Source organism: Eptatretus burgeri, chromosome 16 (assembly GCF_056783735.1).
Source record: "Eptatretus burgeri isolate ZD-2024b chromosome 16, Ebu_testis_v1, whole genome shotgun sequence".
NCBI lineage: Eukaryota > Metazoa > Chordata > Myxini > Myxiniformes > Myxinidae > Eptatretus > Eptatretus burgeri.
This window is the reverse complement of record NC_140976.1, coordinates 59,795,687-59,816,218: the sequence shown is the minus strand read 5'-3', so window position 1 is coordinate 59,816,218 and position 20,532 is coordinate 59,795,687. Positions and strand designations below refer to the sequence as shown.

The window sequence follows — 20,532 nt, the reverse complement described above, 5'->3', positions numbered from 1 at the left end:
TGAGTTTACATACAAGCTGTTTATTCGAGACAACAAAAGAACTCTCCTTGGTGTACCAGGAGGAAGACCTCAACTCTTTACGGTATAGCAAGTTGAAGACTAACATTTCATACAGAATCACAAGTATATAATAATCACAAGTATATAATCACAGGGTGTTTTTCATGACTTCAGATGGACTTTGTGGGCTCTAAATTTGCAACATAGAGAGATTTTTGCTTCTTCTAAAGGGTTGTTTTTCAGCCAAGGGAAGGGGTGTGGGGAGGGGGGAGAGATTATAACTAAATGGTTACAAAACAAAGGTCTTTCTTGAGACATTTTATTCCTCTGTTTTGGCTAAAACAAAGAAATGCATAGTCTGCTTTTAACTGACCTCCTCAGAACATAGAACATATATTTATTAAATTATTTTTCAAAGCACTAAACTAAGATTTTTATTCGACATGATTACAAATTCAATCAATAATTCAATTTTATACATGTCTATAAATTAATTTTAATAATTCAACTACCACAACCCCCCGTTTTGTTCAAACAGAACAACTTAATAGCTTGTTTTGTAAGAACAAATTCGTTGAAAATGTTTAATAACCTGAATTTGTCGTCGGCTAGCGGCAGGCTCGTCCCCACCGCTGTCAACTAGACTTACGCTCTCTGGGTTAACACCCTGGCAAGTGGATGCAACTCAGATGGGGTGCCATCACCTCCACGTGGGGCACCACCACCTCCCCGACAGAGTTGGGGTGCCTAAATGATTTTGGAAGGGAAGAACCCTGTGCACACCGAACATATATCCAATAGGCAATTTTGCCTTTTCAATTAAACTAATCAGGTTGAATTTGGGCAAGCCATTCTAATTTGCTTTCCCCTCGAGTTCTAAAGGTATTTCTATCATCCCATATCTCTTCATCACAGTCATCCATCTGTTTTTGGTTCTCTAACAATTGTTGAATTCTTTCAAGAGGGCTTTTGTCATTCTCAACGGCAATGTCCGTACTTTCACATTTTCCAAAAGAACAACCGTCACAATGTCTTAACGGAATTTTTTATACGAAGTTCTTCATTTTCTGGGTTTTCTGGATCTTCTGGATCTTCAGGGTCACCATAGTTGCCCAGAGATGGTTCGTCCGGGGAGACTTCATGTGCCAATATTGTTGTTGCTGTGGCAAATTTTCTCACACACACACACACACACACACAAATTACTGCTCTCAGGCATGCTATGATGACAACAATGGCAATAAATATAAGTCCAACAAACAATATGTGAAGTATCCATGCTCCCCATCCACCAAACATCTTCTCCAACTATGACCCGAAGTTCTTTCCCTTATTATAATCACGAGTGCGTGGCCGTACGTGAAAAAAAAAAGCTCCGCAAAGCGGGCGTAACCCCTCAGCCCCTTGACACAAACCAATTTCAAGATGGTGGCCATATTGAAAAACGCAGCATGCCCATTTTCGAAAGGAACCTTCCTCTACTCAACTCCATTATACCTCGCCAGAATAAAATCAATGTGTGAAGCCGTTCTCAAGTTATTGTCTGGAAACCAAGTTCAAGATGGCTGCTCTAGCCGCCATATTGGATATTGGATTGCGCTGAATATCGAAAGGAACCTTCCTCTAAACACCCCCATTATATCACACAAAAATGAAATCAATAAGTCAAGCCGTTCTCAAGTTATTGTCCGGAAACCAAATTCAAGATGGCTGCCCTAGCCGCCATATTGGATATCGGATTGTGCTGTATATCGAAAGGAACCTTCCTCTAACCATCCCCATTATACCCCCATGAAAATAAAATCAATCTGTCAAGCCATTCTCAAGTTATTGTCCGGAAACCATATTCAAGATGGCTGCCCTAGCTGCCATATTGGATATCGGATCGCACCGATTATCAAAGGGAACCTTCCTCTACCGAGCCCCAACACACTGCAAAAATAGATTTAATCGGACAAGGTGTTCTCCTCGAAATAGACGGAAACCAATTTCAAGATGGCTGCCATGGAGGCCACATTGAAAATCGCAGTGAGCCCATTTTCAAAAGGAGCTTTCCTCTACGGAACCCCAACATACCTTGCAAAAATGGATTTAATCAGACAAGGCGTTCTCGAAATTGACGGAAACCAAAAGTTGACGGACGCCCGGACGGATGCCCGGACGCCCACCGGACAACGCCTATGACGACAATACCCCTGAGCCAATTCAGGCTGAGGGGTAAAACCCCCCCAAAAAACTTTCAAACCGTGTATTTGGCACCTTCTGTTTTAATCTTCCCAGCCAAATCGTCGATTTCTTCTGAGTTATCGGGGATATAGGTACAACATTCTGACCCTATTACTGCACATGTGCCTCCCTGTGCAGCTAATAGGACATCAAGAGCGATACGATTTTGCATTGCTACTATTCGCATGGCTACCATTTCAGCATTTCCTTTGGTAAAACCCTCTTAGAAAAAAAAAGATCTTAAGGTCCTGAGTTTGAGCACCATTGGCTGCTGAATAAACACCAGGTGGGGTTGACTCAGCATGTCATCCTTCTGAGGTCAGCAAAATGAGTACCAGTGCTCTGGTAGAGGGGCACAGCATCAGCAGCACAGCCACACTTCCAAGAAATTATAACTGCCCAGCAGCCAAGCTGACACATGCAAGAACAGAACATGAGGTAGTTGCTCCGATGGTGCAAGTTTTGTCTCTCAATCTGACAAGCGGTTGTGCAGAAAAATACAAAAGTTTTGTTTGGACAAACCAACAGACAAACAAACCCAAATGCAACACCCACTCCTCTGGCTAGGGTAATTACATTTATGTCCCAAAAAGGTTGAGATACATTCTTCCAGCCATGAACGATTCTCTTCCTTCATTCGTCATGTCATTTGTTATTTTACACAAAAAATCTCCAACAACCGTTTCAGAATGCATTCAATTACATCTGAGCTATCCGACACCTTGTTGGATTGAGAAACAGCTAAAGTTGAAGGTAGATATTTTGTCGATCAGGAATCTGTGAAGAAGAGTGAAATGCACACGTTTCAGTCGCTTCCTTGCCCGGTGTGCTTGCCTTTATTAAAACAAACAGCAGTTGGTAACATTCCAAATTTATTTCCATCTTGAAACCAGATTCTTGAAACCGGGTTTTGAGCGTTGGCAGGTCTCCTTCAGGGCTCTCTGTTGTTGTCGATCTCAAAGTTAAGTTTCCGGTTGTTATCTGTCCCGTTTTAACTGTTGATTTTCTTACCTGCATATTACTGTGTGTTCCGAGTTCGGTTTTGTTTCAAAAATCGTGCTATTTTGTTAGTTTTTGTCGACCTTGTCTTACCGAGTGCTTGAGGCCTTCCCATCGCCGCCCTCGGTGCACGATAATGTTTATTTGTATTTTCTCCCCATTCCCTTCAATTTCTATCTTCCCCACTTTCCCAACGTCCCCCATCCCTCCCAACTAAACACTCCATTTCTTGTCTTAAATAAAAACAAAAATAAAAACTACCTTTTTTCCTTGCACACTCACAATCACGTCTCGATTCTTCTTCTCTTCTTCTTCTTCCTCTTCTTCTTCTTCATCCTCCTCTTCTTCTTCTTCATCCTCCTCTTCTTCTTCTTCATCCTCCTCTTCTTCTTCTTCATCCTCCTCTTCTTCTTCTTCATCCTCCTCTTCTTCTTCTTCATCCTCCTCTTCTTCTTCTTCTTCATCCTCCTCTTCTTCATCCTGCTGGTACACCATTTTTATTCGACTGCACACCATCTACACCATCTACTGAGCTGACCCTCTCTCGCCATTACCTTCATAATTTCTTACGATCTACAACTTTCCATTCCTGAATCTTACCTGTTCTTCAAAAATACATCAAAAAATAATAATCTTCCTTATATCCTTTCGATCTCGACACCTCCTGTAACCACATGTGTCTCTGTCTCTCTGTCTCTCTGTCTCTCTCTCTCTCTCTCTCTCTCTCTGTCTCTCTCTCTCTGTCTCTCTCTCTCTCTGTCTCTCTCTCTCTCTGTCTCTCTCTCTCTCTGTCTCTCTCTCTGTCTCTCTCTCTGTCTCTCTCTCTGTCTCTCTCTCTCTCTCTGTCTCTCTCTCTGTCTCTCTCTCTGTCTCTCTCTCTGTCTCTCTCTCTGTCTCTCTCTCTGTCTCTCTCTCTGTCTCTCTCTCTGTCTCTCTCTCTCTGGTACTTTTCATCGACCCAGCAGCTTCACACTGCATTTACCGTCCAAATTCACCACACACTTCCACGATTTTACTTCAACCTTCCCTTTTCCAAATGTTACGCAATTTATTTTATTATTTTAAACAAATAATTTCACTTTTGACGATACACCTTCCAGAGCCAAGTGCTTCTCCCATAACCACGTGATCTGTTTAGACCCCCTGCGTTTATCGATCCAATTTCACCATTCACCTCACGATTTTTTCTACAACACTTCCATGACCGAATCTGATAACTCTCTCAAACAATAATAAGAAAAATAATAATAAAAATAATCTCTTAGAATGCTTCGTCTTCCTCTTTCACACATGTGGTACACTTTACTGCATCATAATGCACTACTCTTCGACTATTTAAACAGACTGCTCTCAATTCGACCTCTCCTTCATACCTTGCCCAAAAGATCCAACTGTTACAGCGTTTCTTCTCTCCATTCTCTCAATTCGCCTTCATTGCATCCATCAAGAAACGTGTTTAATCGCACCTCTGACCTAAAACTTTTTTTAAAAAACCCAGTTTGCCATGGATTTTCGCTTTCCATCAACCATTCTTTTCTTCCAATTTCAGTGCCAACTCACTCCTCTCACCCCTCACTCTCAAAGCAACCATCACACTCTTCTCCCTCCAAGCCTCCCTCTCACCTCTCTCAAAACTCCCCTCACCTTTCGCCCACCATTCACCCCCCTCACTCATCCTTCTCAAAGTTGACCCCCCTCTCAACCACAAAGCTGCCTCCTTCCACTGCCCTCTCACCTCCATCTCTTCACTCCACCTCCTCAAATCCTCAACTGCCTTCTTCCCCCTCTCTTGTGCCCCCTCTCCCCCAGCACCACAGAGCCTTTTCTCCTCCTCATCTGGCCCCCTCTCTGAGCTATTCTGCAATCCCCCACACTCTTTCAACAATCCTCACCTCCCCCCCCCTCATCCCTTGTCCTACCCTCCCCCTCCCCTCCCACCCTCTGCACCCAAAGCCTCCTCCTCTCCCTCTTCATTAACAGTGTGGACCTCAAATATCCAGGGCCTTTCCTCAAACCTTTCAGATCTTTCCATACAGGTTGCCACTGACAAACCAGACATAATCTGCCGAACAGAAACTTTTCTCCCCCAAGACGTGTCTGACTCTCAAGTATCTCTTCCTGGTTACTCCCTCCTCCAGTATGACAGACCTGAACCGCGTACTGGTGGAGGAGTTGCTCTCTTCATCAAAGACTCTATTCCTCACTCTCCATGCACTGCACTCACTCCCCCACACCCCCAGGAATACCGATGGCTACGGCTTACCCTCCACTCCCACCTCATGTTTTTTTATTTTGTACCATCCAGCGAACAGTGATGACTCAATCTACACCTCACTATCCGAAAACATGGACCAACTTCTATCTTCTCATCCAAACTCTCTCTTCCTCATATGTGGCGACTTCAATTGTCATCATGCCAGTTGGCAAGGTGTGGGTACCTCTCTCACCTGTCATGGCACCTCAGCAAAAGCTTTCTGCGACTCATTGGGACTGACTCAATCTGTCAACTTCCCGATCCGGATCTCAACAATGGTACTCCATCTCTTCTGGATCTGATTTTGACAAATTTCCCTGACAATATCTGCTGCTCTTCCTCCACTCCAATCGGTTCTTCTGACCACGTCCTTGTCAAAGTGGACATCTCTCTGGCTATTATCAGAGAACCACCTCACTGCCGTCGAGTCTGGCATTTCACTCAAGCCGACTGGCAGGGTCTCCAAGCATCCATCAAACTTATAGACTGGTCTCCTATCGCTACTTTCTCCAACATCAACTCATCCTGGGAATTCTTTCAAAGAAACTTGCTCTCCCTCATGCACAGATTTATCCTCTCTCGTCTTCAGTTGTTCTACCCTTCCTCCCGCCCTTGGTTTACTGAAGCTTGTGGTGAGGCAGTTGTCCTGAAACAACTTTCCTTTGCCTCATGGAAAGCAAACCCAAATGAGGGCAATCTCAGTTCCTTCCATAAAGCTCGGAACAAGTGTGTATCTACCCTCAGGAGAGCCAGAAAACAACATCTTTCTAAGCTCGTCTGAACTCTCAAACCTCTCTCCCTCCTCAAAATCCTGGTGGCATCTAATCAAATCTGTTTCTGGTGTATGTTCCCCCTCCATCCCCTCCCTTACCTCAAATGGCCGCACTGCTGATACCACACGTGAAAAAGGCTGAATGCCCAAACTCGGTGTTTGCAGCTAAATCTTGTGTCCAAAACCCATCGCTTTCTCGACCCACCTTACCCAGTCGCACCCAACTGTCCCTGAATCTGTGTCCTTTTCTCCTGACAAGGTGGAGAGCTTGCTGTCAAACCTTGACTCAGATTCTGCAACCCGTCCAGAAGGCATCAGCCCACGTGTCCTAAAAACCTGCTCTTCTGCTCTTGCTCACCCTCTCTCTCTGTTCTATTCACCCTCTCATTTGCTCAAGGTCATCTGCCATCTGCTTGGAAATCAGCAAATATTACTGCCCTGCATAAAAAGGTGCAACAACAGATCCCTGCAACTACAGACCAATCACCCTTCTCCCAATCATCAGCAAGGTTATGGAATCCATCATCGCTTCAGACATTAAATCCTTCCTCTTCTCCAATGGCTTGATTTCCGATCATTAATTTGGTTTCAGACCAGGTCACTCTACCCTGGATATGTTGCTTCTGCTCTCCCAACAATGGATGGAGGTCCTCAATGCCAGAAAGGAAATCCGAGCCGTATCCCTGGACATATCACGTCCTTTTGACACAGTCTGGCATCTTGCCCGACTCACCAAACTCTCTTCCTATGGTATCCAAGGCCATGTCCACTCATGGCTCGCAGACTTCCTCTCCTGTCGCAGTCAACATGTGGCCCTAAATGGAGTTCTTTCATCCCCTCTTCCTGTCCAGGCTGGAGTTCCTCAAGGTAGCGTTCTGGGCCCTGTTATTTTTCTGGTTTTCATCAATTATCTCTCCGACTCTCTGGAAAATCCTCTATATCTCTTTGCTGATGAATCCACCCTGTGCCGTACCATCGGTCATCCCTCAGACTGGCAAGCAGCAGCTTCTTCGCTCACTGCTGATCTGGAGAAAATCACAAATTGGTCCAACACGTGGAACATGTCTCAATCTGGACAAATCTCACACTCTCACTATGTCTCTGCGAAAGGACCATTTCAAAAAAAAACCCCATCCACTTTCTCAACAATCCTCTGGGAGAAGTCCTTTCTTTCAAGCTTCTGGGTCTCACTATCTGCCATGACCTTTCCTGGGAAAGCCACATTTCAAACCTTGCTTCCAAAGCCAGTCACCAACTGGGAATCCTCCGTCATGTAAAGTCTGTCCTCGGCCCACCTGAGCTCCTGACCACTTTTGTCCACAGCCTGATGGAGTACTGCGCTCCCCTCTGGGCTGGTGCTTTCTCGGCTTCACGCTGTGGAAACCAAGACATTTCAGATCATTGGCATCTCCCGCAATGAGGCTGAGTCTTTGGGCCTCTCACTCTCTCACCGAAGGCTGGTCGGTGGTCTTTCTGGCTTCTACCGTCTCTTCTCCAGCCTTACCCCCCCCCTGCTCTCTATGCGATTTGTCTCCATCACATTTCCGCAGGGCGCTCAAGGTCTGCCGACAACCCCCTCCTGGTAAAACTACCAAAATCACGAATCACTGCTCACCTTCACTCTTTCGTTCCTCTTTTTTCCTGCCTTTGGAATAAACTCCCTCACTCCATTCAATCCCATTCTTCCCTCTTGGCCTTCAAAACAGCTGTTCACCACCAGCTGTCATCCCCCATCCAAATCCTCGATCTTTTCTACCCCTGATAATCCACCCAAGCCTACTTCCTTCAAATTCCCTGCTTTACCTCCTGAAAGTCCCTGTCATGTCCATCTTGTATTCCCCATGTTCCCCGCCTCATCCCTCTCCCTTCCACAGATCTACTAATGTCTCTGTTCCCCACTGTTTTGTCCTTCCCACTACCACCCCTCTTGTCTCATTCCCCCCTTGCTGTGCGTTGTGTGTTTGCTCTCACACGAGCCTCGACAAGGTATACAAAAATAAACAAACAAAAATACACCAAAGTATTTATTACCGGCCAATTTTACTGCTTGCACTGTATTCAAGTTGAATAAAACTATCTCAAAGGAACAAGATCGTTTCAGACCAAATACGAACACATGGACGAATTTTCTCAGGTGAACAACGCACAATGAGGACGATATCAAGGAGAGCTTAAAATAGGGTTCACTTTGGATATACATCTATCCATGGCAGAGGACAATCTGGAGAACAACTTGTGTACACACACACACACACACACACACACACACACACACACACACACACACACACACACACACACACACACACACACACACACACACGAAAATGGAGACATTGAGACCTGGGAGGGCTCTGTCATCTGAAACCCACGTATAGAGATAACAACCAATGAGGGATGAATTATTGAGCAGATTGTGCATACAATACTCGTATGTACGCTGCTCTATGACGCGACAATGACGTTGAGTGCAAGTCTGCTGAAATCGACAAAATTCTCACAAGTGATCAAGAAAGCATGTTTCTCTTTTCAGAGACCAGGTCCGTAAGATGCTCGAGATCCCAGGAGCTCGAATTTGGTAAAACGTACTTTTGAAGAGGTCATAGAAGTGTGAATGGGACCTGTTAGGGGTCAAAGTTCTGCTGAAAACTCACCTGCATGGTCTGCAGGTAACTCTTCAAGTATCGTTGCATCACAGTATACCCATCTGCTGTCTTATTAACCCAAAAATATAGAGCACACAGTCAATTTCTTTAGGTTCATTCAATGTCCTTGTCACTCTGTTTAGGCCACAAGGTTGGGTATCCAGCATCTTGTGTTCCTTTTCAGATGAGTACCATGATAGGTTTCAGATTAAGGGATCACAGGGTTCCACAATGTCCTTTGATAAAGAAATTGTCATTAAGAATGTCAATGTGTCAGATTGGACTTTAGAAATCGATTCATCAATCTTTACATACGACAGAAGTGAAAATCGTCATTCACATTCTGTAGTGCAGATGAGGATAACATAAGTTGTCTAACAATCCTCAGCAACTGCTCAATTGTCCCTTTACTTGAATGTTCCAATAACTCCCGAATCAGTCGATGTTACCGGCTTGTTTCCTTGCTGAAACCTGACAAGTGTCTACATTTCTCATGAGGGAATCGGGGTCTCCCTACGATACTGAGGGGGCTGATGTGTGCTACTGAAGGATTGGCTTTCATTCGATGATGAGTATTCAACTTCAGACCAACGATTACACAAAGTGAAAGAATGAGGGGACACGATGCAGTGGTGGGGGTGGGGGGGGAATTCCACTTGAAATCTGTCAAATAATTCATCTCAAATGCTGAAGAAAGGTTTCATGGTATGAATAAATCAAAGGGAGGTTTCAAGAATTGCCAGTGATCTCGTATCCCCTGAATTTTTCACATTCCTTCTGAGAAACTGGTCCCAAATTACAAGATTCCACTGTGGAAAGTGAAAAGGGTGATCATCACGTAACTTACCTCTTCCTGCAGGAGCTGCACCTTCTTCTCAACATCCTTTATTTGCTCCGTACGCATTTCCAAGACGAGCTGCAAACTGTTGACCTCATTTTATAAAAACTGCTCATGAGATGAGGAGGAATTTGTCCGTGAAAGAAGTCGGTGGAAAACAATAAAAGAGAGAGAGAGAGAGAGAGAGAGAGAGAGAGATGTATATATATATATATATATATATATATATATATATATATATATATATATATATATATATATATATATATATATATATATATATATATCGATCAAGGTTCGACCGATTATAAACATTATGTGTATCACACACCTCCAAGATCCTTATAGAAGTGTTTTTATCCTCCTATTAACACACTATTGTTTGATGTGGTTTTACCTCTGCCACCAAACGTGGACGGAGGTTCTGTTTTCACTCCGAACTATCTTGAACAGGATATCTCAAAAAGTTGACGGATTTGGACAAAACTTTGTGGACAGGCTGGTTGTGTGATAAGGAAGATTATTTTCAGTTTTGGTGACGATCTGGATCAGAATTTGAGAATTTTGTTGAATGATTCTTCAACATTGAGTGATCGGGTCAAACATGACACATCGGGTGATATTTCAAAAAGTTATTCACCGATTCGGGCAAAACTTGGTGGATGAGATGGGAAGCTGAGAAAAACAACCCAATTTCCTTTTGGTTCAGGTCCGGATGCAGATTGCGGCTTATCCGTGGTGTATGGAACGTAAACAGTCCTGTCTGGTGGAGGTATGCACTCTTCTGAGTACCATTCTAGTTATCTTTATGTTAACACATTTTTTGGTGTGAGTGAAACTCGTACCTGCAGAGGAAGCTTTTGCAATTGATGAGACTCTTGTGAAGCTGTTTTATTTTGTTCAAACTCGGCCCTCAGTTCTGAAAAGATAAACAGAGTATGAGTGAGATACGTTTGTCGTGAAACCTTCGACGATAGAAATTAAAGAAATATAATTAATAATCCCCAAAATAAATAAATTACCTTCTCGTGCAGTCTTCCACTATTCCTTCATTGAGGACTTGAGGAAATTCACTTCAGCTTGGAGTTTTGTATTTTGAGAAATACAGTCACCCTGCATGAGGTCAACAAAGGACAAAGTTAACACAATTTGATGAGAAACAAAAGGTATGCCAGTCAGGGGTCAAACCTCTATTGTCGAGCCATTGGCAGCTTTGGGTCAATATGTGCTCAGAAGTTCAAGCAAAGCCAAGACTTAAAATCAGTGAAATTATCTCTCAACAGAACGTCCAGTCATCAGGTGTGCTTCTCTCCCACCGCAGGCAGATTAGTGGGATCTCAGTTTTGTCCTCGTTCATGTCCTCTTGTCCTTCCATCCTCCCCTGCCTGGCCAAGTCACATGTTTTCTTGCAGAATCCCATATCTGGTTACCGTCCCCAATTTGAAGCCGAACAATCACCTCCATTCCATTACCCCTCCACTCTCTTGTATTCCTGTCTTCAGCCCTTCAAGAATGTTTCCCATTGTTACATCGTGCTCCATTCCACACCACCTCCACTCTTGAATCGTTGACCCACTCTCCTCGCCAATCCCCCTCCTCCTACAATCATCCCCTCATGGAAGATGTCTTCTTTAACCGGTTGCCCTCACCCCTTTTGTGAAAAGCAGGATATCATCCGGTCGCTGAATCAAGATTGTCAAACTTCAGAAACTGTTTGGTGTTTCTCGAAAAACCTTTGAACCCATTTACTGTCTGTGACCATCTCAGCACTTCAAGAGTTTCTGCAGGTGGTTTCCTCGACCCTCAGCACTCAACATCACCACCGGAGTGAGTGGAGTCCAGTAAAGAGTTGTGGGTGCTCTTTATCGCCGATCCAGCGAGGTTTTTGGTGATTAATAACCACACATTCCCAGATGATACAATACCAACACAAAATGGAAATCTCCAAAATGGACACAGACAGGTCATCTCCAATTATGAAGAACAGAAATGACAAAACAGACATGATATACATTTAAAGTACACTTCCTCCACCTCTCCCCTCATACCACCTCCACCGAACACCTCATGGAAGAGGTGTTTTTCCCTCACCGTTTTGGTGCAACTTTCACATGATGGCTCATTGTTGCAAACTTTTCCTTTATGTTCTCCATTGCTGTGTATCTGGACCACACACTGCAATCCAGAGGAACCTGAAACATACCAACAGGGAGATTCAAATGGACTTCAGGTCACCGAGTAACAATTCATGATGTAACCACTGCAAGTGTACCGAAGATCAGTTCGTAATTCAAATGTCAATTTCTGGAACCAATGTTTTCTTTGCCAGTCGGTGTTTTAGAAATGTTCAAAACATGGTTTTACTCATCAGAAGTCAAGGCTCTGGTGGGGATGGCAGGATGGTCGAGAGGTACGTACACCCTCCTCTGACTTGTCGAACCTGGGATGGAATCTCGAACCATCCACAAAACTGTCATCACTGTGTTTCACAGCCAGGGTGATTCATCAATGTGTGTGAGGTTCAGCCAGGGATCCTCTATGCCGGCATGAGATGGTGTAAGTTAAAGATCCCACGGTGTCCTTCATGAAGAGCAGGCAAGTTATCGCCGGTACCCTGAACAAATTACAAATTCTTACCCGAGCCTGCACGGTGCACTGCAGCAATGGCACAGGCAATCCGCCTGAGCTGATGATGCAACTTGCAGATGTGTGTTGTATTTGAAAGATTGATGGGAATCTTCTTCTTCTTCTACTTATTCCTCTTCCTCTTCTTCTTCTTCGATTTGAGGCATTGCAAATCCTCACACACAGTTCCCAACCCCCTATTTGGATATATTTGTACACATGAGTTGGATTATTTTTTATTGTTTACTCTTGTTGAATGTTTTCACATCCTTGCCGTCCCTTGTTCTCCAGTGATCCCACAGGATACAAGGAAACCTAACACAGCCAGACACCATTCAGCCCATCATGTCGTCACATGATCCAAGTAAGAAACTACAAAAAAAGTTTTTAATTAATTACTTTTTTTAATATTTGTTTTTGTTTTTGTAGTTTTTCCATTATCATTATTTTTATTTTTACTTTTTTTCTTCTTCTTCCCCTCAGGGGAGGAGACTTGGGCTTGGTGAAAAACACATCAACCACACAACCACCCCCCCCCCATTGTTTTGTCCCTCCCACTCCCGCCCCTCTTGTCTCATGCCTCCCTTGTTGTGCGTTGTGTGTTAGCTCTCACACGAGCCTCGACAAGGTATACAAAAACAAACAATCAAACAAACACCAAATCACTAAATTAATTATTACCGGCCAATTTTACTGCTTGCACTTTATTAAAGTTGAATAAAACGATCGAAAAGCTGAAGATCTGAAAGGAACAAGATCGTTTCAGACCAAATACGAACACATGGACGAATTTTCTCAGGTGAACAACGCACAATGAGGACGATATCAAGGAGAGCTTAAAATAGGGTTCACTTTGGATATACATCTATCCATGGCAGAAGACAATATGGAGAACAACTTGTGTACACACACACACACACACACACACACACACACACACACACACACACACACACACACACACACACACACACACACACACACACACACACACACACACACACACACACAAAATGGAGACATTAAGACCTGGGAGGACTCTGTCCCATCTTCTGAAACCCACGAATAGAGATAACCAACGAGGGATGAATTGTTGAGCAGATTGTGCATACAATACTCGTATGTACTCTGCTCAATGACGTCACAAAGACGTTGAGTGCAAGTCTGCTGAAATGGACAAAATTATCACACGTGATCAAGAAAGCATGTTTCTCTTTTCTGAGACCAGGTCCGTAAGATGCTCGAGATCCCAGGAGCTCGAATTTGGTAAAACGTACTATTGAAGAGGTCATAGAAGTGTGAATGGGACCTGTTAGGGGTCAAAGCTCTGCTGAAAACTCACCTGCATGGTCTGCATGATCTGCAGGTAACTCTTCAAGTGTAGTTGCATCACAGCAGACCCGTCTTCTCTCTTATGAACCCAAAAATATAGAGCACACAGTCAATTTATTCAGGTTCATCAATGTCCTTGTCACTCTGTTTGGGCCACAAGGTTGGGTGTCCAGCCTCTTGTGTTCCTTTTCAGATGAGTACCATGATAGGTTTCAGATTAAGGGATCACAGGGTTCCACAATGTCCTTTGATAAGGAAATTGTCATTAAGAATGTCAATGTGTCAGATTGGAGTGTACCAATCCATTCATCCATCTTTACCTAAGACAAGTGAAAATCATCATTCACATTCTGTAGTGCGGACAAGGTTAACATAAGTTGTCTAACAATCCTCAGCAACTACTCAATTGTCCCTTTACTTGAAAGTTCCAATAACTCCAAAATCAGTGGATGTTACCGGCTTGTTTCCTTGCTGAAACCTCACAATTTTGATAAATACACAAAATGAAAGAATAAGGGGACACAATGTTGGGTGGAGGGGAAATTCCACTTGAAATCTGTCGAAGAATTCATCTCAAATGCTGAAGAAAGGTTTCATGGTATGAATTAATCAAAGGGAGGTTTCAAGAATTGTCAATGATCTCGTATCCCCTGAATTTTTCACATTCCTTCTTACAAATTGGTCCCAAATTACAAGATTCCACTGTGGAAAGTAAAAAGGGTGATCGTCACGTAACTTACCTCTTCCTGCAGGAGCTGCACCTTCTCAACATCCTTTATTTGCTCCGTACGCATTTCCAAGACGAGCTGCAAACTGTTGACCTCATTTTCCAAAAACTGCTCATGAGATGAGGAGGAATTAGTCTGTGAAAGAATTCGGTGGAAAACAACAAAAGAAAAAGAAAAAGAGAAAGAGAAAGAGAAAGAGAAAGAGAAAGAGAAAGAGAAAGAGAAAGAGAAAGAGAAAGAGAAAGAGAAAGAGAAAGAGAAAGAGAAAGAGAAAGAGAAAGAGAAAGAGAAAGAGAAAGAGAAAGAGAAAGAGAAAGAGAAAGAGAAAGAGAAAGAGAAAGAGAAAGAGAAAGAGAAAGAGAAAGAGAAAGAGAAAGAGAAAGAGAAAGAGAAAGAGAAAGAGAAAGAGAAAGAGAAAGAGAAAGAGAAAGAGAAAGAGAAAGAGAAAGAGAAAGAGAAAGAGAAAGAGAAAGAGAAAGAGAAAGAGAAAGAGAAAGAGAAAGAGAAAGAGAAAGAGAAAGAGAAAGAGAAAGAGAAAGAGAAAGAGAAAGAGAAAGAGAAAGAGAAAGAGAAAGAGAAAGAGAAAGAGAAAGAGAAAGAGAAAGAGAAAGAGAAAGAGAAAGAGAAAGAGAAAGAGAAAGAGAAAGAGAAAGAGAGAGAGAGAGAGAGAGAGAGAGAGAGAGAGAGAGAGAGAGAGAGAGAGAGAGAGAGAGAGAGAGAGAGAGAGAGAGAGAGAGAGAGAGAGAGAGAGAGAGAGAGAGAGAGAGAGAGAATGAGAATGTATATATATATATATATATATCGATCAAGGTTAGACCGATTATAAACATTATGTGTATCACACACCTCCAAGATCCTGATAGAAGTGTTTTTATCCTCCTATTAACACACTTTTGTTTGATGTGGTTTCACCTCTGCCACCAAACATGGACGGAGGTTCTGTTTTCACTCCGAACTATCTTGAACAGAATATCTCAAAAAGTTGACGGATTTGGACAAAACTTGGTGGACAGGCTGGTTGTGTGACAAGGAAGATTATTTTCGGTTTTGCTGAAGATCTGGATCCGAATTTGAGAATTTTGTTGAATGATTCTTCAACATTGTGTGATTGGGTCAAACATGACACATCGGGTGATATTTCAAAAAGTTATTCGGACGATACTTGGTGGATGAGATGGGAAGCTGAGAAAAACAACCCAATTAGCTTTTGGTTCAGGTCCGGATTCAGATTGCGGCTTATCAGTGGTGTATGGAACGTAAACGGTCCTGTCTGGTGGAGGTATGCACTCTTCTGAGTGCCATTCTAGTTATCTTTATGTTAACACACTGTTTGATGTGAGTGAAACTCATACCTGCAGAGGAAGCTTTTCCAATTGATGAGACTCTTGTGAAGCTGCTTTATTTTGCTCAAACTCAGCTCTCAGTTCTGAAAAGATAAACAGAGTATGAGTGAGATACGTTTGTCGTGAAACCTTCTGTGATAGAAATCAAAGAAATATAATTAATAATCCCGAAAATAAATAAATTACCTTCTCGTGCAGTCTTCCACTATTCCTTCATTGAGGACTTCAGGAAATTCACTTCAGCTTGGAGTTTTGTATTTTGAGAAATACAGTCACCCTGCATGAGGTCAACAAAGGACAAAGTTAACACAATTTGATGAGAAACAAAAGGTACGCCAGTCAGGGGTCAAAGCTGGATTGTCGAGCCATTGGCAGCTTTGGGTCAACATGTGCTCAGAAGTTCAAGCAAAGCCAAGACTTAAAATCAGTGAAATTATCTCTCAACAGAACGTCCAGTCATCAGGTGTGCTTCTCTCCCACCGCAGGCAGGTTAGTGGGATCTCAGTTTTGTCTTCGTTCATGTCCTCTTGTCCTTCCATCCTCCCCTGCCTGGCCAGGTCACATGTTTTCTTGCAGAATCCCATATCTGGTTACCGTCCCCAATTTGAAGCTGAACAGTCACCTCCATTCCATTACCCCTCCACTCTCTTGTACTCCTCTCTTCAGCCCTTCAAGAATGTTTCCCATTGTTACATCGTGCTCCATTCCACACCACCTCCACTCTTGAATCGTTGACCCACTCTCCTCCCCAATCCTCCTCCTCCTACAATCATCCCCTCATGGAAGATGTCTTCTTTAACCGGTTGCCCTCACCCCTTTTGTGAAAAGCAGGATAACGTCCGGTCACTGAATCAAGATTGTAAAACTTCTGAAACTGATTGGTGTTTCTGTGAAAAGCTTTGAACCCATTTACTGTCTGTGACCATCTCAGCACTTCAAGAGTTTCTGCAGGTGGTTTCCTCGACCCTCAGCACTCAACATCACCACCGGAGTGAGTGGAGTCCAGTAAAGAGTTGTGGGTGCTCTTTATCGCCGATCCAACGAGGTTTTTGGTGATTAATAGCTACACATTCCCAGATGATACAATACCAACACAAAATGGAAGTCTGCATCTTACACAGACAGGTCATCTCCAATTATGAAGAACAGAAATGACAAAACAGACATGATATACATTGAAACTTCACTTCCTCCACCTCTCCCCTCATACCACCTCCACCGAACACCTCATGGAAGAGGTGTTTTTCCCTCACCGTTTTGGTGCAACTTTCACATGATGGCTCATTGTTGCAAACTTTTCCTTTATGTTCTCCATTGCTGTGTATCTGGACCACACACTGGCAATCCAGAGGAACCTGAAACATACCAACAGGGAGATTCAAATGGACTTAAGTTCACCGAGTAACAATTCATGATGTAACTACTGCAAGTGTATCGAAGATCACACCTCCAAGTTCCTGATCGGAGTGTTTTTATCCTCCTATGAACACACTCTTGTTTGATGTGTTTTTACCTCTGCCACCAAATGTGGACGGAGGTTGCATTTTCACTCCTGACTATCTTGAACAGGATATCTCAAAAAGTTGTTAGGGTTAGCCCCGTATTTGGATATATTGCCCCCTGTTTGGAAAAAAAATAACCCCCTATTTGGATATATTGTTGTGGGCCGGGTATCGGCTGCGAGCACGACCGTGAGGTGGAGCAGTAGGGTCGACTCTACCGAACATCCGGAATTTAGATCGTACCGTTCGGAAAACTCCGAGGGTACGGGTCCCTTATCGGACCGTGAATGGTCAATAATTCCACCACGTGGTACAGGGTTATTTGCCAATCTTCAAAATACCAAGAGCTCCACGTGGCGAGTTACCGAGTCTTCAGACCCTCGACGGCACTCGTACGAGTCGAGCCGTTCGCGTGCCCGACCCGTGCGCATCCCGAGCGGATGGTTGCCGAAGTCCTATCGGTCCAAATGTACCTTTACAGCGGCAACAGCCTTTGTAATTCACCAACATGTGCCATGCTAAGCCAATGGAATAAACACAAAAACGAACTGATACATTTAACAAATGTATTTATTTAAATGGGGAGAAAGGGGGGGGGGAGCACGCAAGAAGCAGAGTTATCCGACTATAGAGATGCAAGTATGTACAGCAAAGAGCACTTAAACAATTCCTACTTACAGACGGGCCCACCGACACACACACACACACACACACACACACACACACACACACACACACACACACACACACACACACACACACACACACACACACACACACACACACACACACACACACACACACACACACACACACACGGACCTGTCCACCTCGTGTGGTTAAGCTGACATGGGCGAACCAGTTCAGCGTCGAGTTGCGATGATAGAATCCAGAGCTCCACTCAGTGCTCTTCCGGCAACCAAAACTCTCCTCTGTATCCCAAACTATGGAGAAGGCAGGAGGTTTCTTTGCCACTTCTCCAAATCTTTGAGTTGAACGTCAAAGCGTGGGCTGATAACTCCACACTCGTTCAACCTGCCCGTCACATTGACCACAACCTTGCCTGCTCGATGGTCATCAACTATCTCAAAAACTCTCTCGTTCACCGACAGAGAAATGGTGCGCAGCCCACTTGCGGTTCTTGTGGCGGAAGGATTTCTTGTTGTCCGATCGTTCCGCAACCAAATACACCCTCGTCCGGGGGCGAGGGGCCGCCTTCACCCTCCCCGCTCTGCCTCACTGGACGGTTTTGGTGCGTAGAATCGCTCGTCACCCTGTCATTGGCCAAAACAGGCACCAAGGCCGTTGATTGTACATGGGGGCGTGACAGCCGTCGCTGCCGACCGCCCACCAGACAGGCAGAGGAACATTATCCTGCGTGGGCTTCGCCCACCAAACAGGCAGAAGAACATTATCCTGCGTGGGCCTTGCCAACATACGTGCGAACACGCACGTAGGCAATGGCGTCGGTCAGAGCGAGGTGAAGGTGAGGGTGATACTGGCATTGTTCTAGTTGATGTCGGTGGTGTGAAAATAAACGAAAATCCTGACGATCAAAATAACTTCGCAGCGCATGTACATTCAATTACCCATGAAACAAGGGAAAGGTGAGCTATCTATCCACATTTACTTATCAAAATAACTGAGCTTCAGGACCTGTATGTTGAGTGCTCATGGCTTCCAGATTCGTAACAATATTTGTGCACATGAGATGGATTATTTTTGGTTCACGAGTCAGTAAGTGACCACTATATTCGTTATTAGTGTGTATGTCTGTCTGTCTGTCCCGGGCATAGCTCCGTGGGTTTTGATCCGATCCTGATGAAATTTGGGTAGGAGGTTTATATCATGATCTAGTTGTGTTTTCCTGATAATGGGCGTGGTGCGCCCATTATGGGTGGAGCCACGCCCAAAAAAACGTGTTTTTAGGGGGTAGCCGGTTTCAAGTTACATCTTCTCCGAGGGGGTTTGTCGAATCTGGCAGGGGTTTTGGTATTTGGTTAGCCCAATGGCACCTGCATAGCCCCACGGAGCTCGATTTTTCATTTTCGTCTCAAGGTCACAAGGTCACAAACTTAGAAAATGTCAAAAAAAATCAATAAATTGGGCATCGAGCTCCCAGGGTTTTCAACTGTTTCGAATGAAAGTTGGTATGCTCTTCGAGTACTACAACTTTCATCATTTACGTTTTTTCCGATTCCCGCCAGTTTGCCCGTGGAGTCCCCTCGAAGGTCAAAAAATAAAAAAGGCGAACCGTGTACATTGCTCGTGAACCATCGCCGTCTCCAGACTTGTAATCTCTATTTTCATTGTTCTTTCCCATCCCCAACACCTTACACTTGCTCAGGTTAAATTACATCTGCCAACCTTTTGCCCAATCGATACAAAGATCAATACTTTCCTGTATCTGATCACCACCCCCACAGGATGATGCAGATTTAGTGCATTTACCTTTGTGCTGTCGAATGGGGGCTGGGTTTGATTCCCTTCTAAACTGTAAACTGCCGGATTGGTGCTTCGCAGGTCGCGTGTTGCATCACAAAGTGTGTCGTCTGATCGACGGATGTTAAGCCGGGTGTCCTGTCTGCTAGCATTAGTTTATGGACATGAAAGATCCCACGGAAGTTATTGCTGAAGTTATCACCGGCATTCTGAACAAATCACTAATTCCTGCTCCGACAATCACGAAGAAGGCAAAGGCAAACCACCTCGTGTCATCCTCATTCTGTGGAAGCTGCTTGGTTCTTCACGGGGTTCGAGTTGACGTCCAGTGGTGGTTCGAGTCGAACATCGATGATGTAAATGACCAGGTGAAGTGAAAGGTTAAAAAACGAAAAATTCCGATTCTGGTTAATTTAAGAAACCATTGAACGTTGAAAACAGAGATAAAAGGAGCAAAGTTTCAGGAGATCGGAACACAAGGTGCTTCCAAAATATACGTCTTATACAATACAGGTGTACAAGGTCGAGTTAATATAATACAGGTGTACAAGGTCGAGTAAATATAATGCAGGTGTACTCGGTCGAGTTAATACAATACAGGTGTGCAAGGTCGAATTAATATAATACAGGTGTGAAAGGTCGAGTTAATACAATACAGGTGTATAAGGTCAAGTAAATATAATACAGGTGTACTCGGTCGAGTTAATACAATACAGGTGTGAAAGGTCGAGTTAATACAATACAGGTGTACAAGGTCGAGTTAATACAATACAGGTGTACAAGGTCGAGTTAATACAATACTGGTGTACAAGGTCGAGTTAATACA

At 43.8% G+C, this 20,532-nt stretch overlaps 1 long non-coding RNA gene across 1 annotated transcript; it reads right to left on the bottom strand.

The window, feature by feature from the left end:
* On the bottom strand, positions 1-17,342 carry LOC147011144 (uncharacterized). The gene is made up of 8 exons (XR_015052377.1): positions 17,016-17,342; positions 15,949-16,039; positions 15,772-15,845; positions 14,432-14,554; positions 11,826-11,926; positions 10,757-10,847; positions 10,580-10,653; positions 1-3,705 (listed from the first exon to the last, which is right to left on the bottom strand). It is a non-coding gene; the product is annotated as an uncharacterized LOC147011144 (long non-coding RNA).
* Between the last annotated feature and the right edge of the window lie 3,190 nt (positions 17,343-20,532).